Source organism: Stegodyphus dumicola, chromosome 2, assembly GCF_044657685.1.
Source record: "Stegodyphus dumicola isolate Sdum_Otavi_A_Nest chromosome 2, ASM4465768v1".
Lineage (NCBI taxonomy): Eukaryota > Metazoa > Arthropoda > Arachnida > Araneae > Eresidae > Stegodyphus > Stegodyphus dumicola.
The window spans coordinates 118,207,951-118,209,171 of NC_140769.1; positions in this window are offsets into that span (position 1 = coordinate 118,207,951).

Genomic DNA, 1,221 nt, shown 5'->3' on the forward strand with positions numbered 1-1,221 from the left:
ACGTGAATAAAGCGGGCGCAGCCCACCCAAATCCGCAGAACACTGGTAATTCGGTCCAACTTTCGAATCCCGGTGAGCGGGATGATTGCATGGGTGTTTTCGTGATTTTCCGCATGTGTATCGTGTATGCAGCGTCTTCAGGATGCATATGTGAATAAAGCGGGCGCAGCGTGCGCAAAACCGCAGAACACTGGTAGTTCGATCCCGGCGATCTATCTACTCTTGGAATAATAAACCAGAAAATATTCGTGATTATATTTCGTACAATGGCCCATTAGCGGCTGAGTCGCTGAACACTGGTAGTTCGGTCCAACTTTCGAATCCAGGCCCATGGACTGCCTGCATGGATGTTTTCGTGCTTTTCCACACGTTTATCGTGTATGCAGGATATTGAGGACGCATACGTTAATAAAGCGGGCGCAGCCAGCGCAAAAGCACCGAACACTGGTAGTTCGGACCAACTTTCGAATCCCGGCGAGCGGGCTGGCAGCATGGGTGTTTTCATGATTTTACGCAAGTGTATCGTGTATGGAGTATCTTCTGGATGAATATGTGAATATAGCGGGCGCAGCCCGCGCAAAATGCTGAAAACTGGTAGTTCGGTCCAACTTTCGAATAACGGCGAACGGGCTGACTACATGTGTGTTTTCGAGATTTTCTACATTTCTAACGTTTATGAAGTATCCTGTGGATGCATACGTGAATAAGCCGGCGCAGAACACTGGTAGTTCAATCCAAATTTCGAAAACTGTCAAATAGGCTGGCTGCATGGGTGTTTTCGTGATTTTACACATGTGTATCGAGTACGCAGTATCTTCTCCGTGCATATGTGAATAAAGCGGGCGCAGCTCAAATCCGCTGAACACTGGTAGTTCGGTCCAACTTTCTAATTCCGTCGAACGGGCTGGCTCCATGGGTGTTTTCTTGCTTTTACGCATGTGTATCGTTTATGCAGTATCTTCTCCATGCATATACGAAGAAAGCGGGCTCAGCCCGCGCAAAACCGCTGAATACTGGTAGTTCGGTCCAACTTTCGAATACCGGCGAAATTACAATGGGAACTCATGAACATTGAACAATGAAAAGCGGGCTTGCCCGGTAGTAGAAATTAACACTTGTACCGAGCATTATCTCTTTAAGATGACCACTTCCACCAAAGACCAAAAGAATTAGAAACGGGGATGATCGTATTAGAGAGGATTTAATGCATTTTACAATACA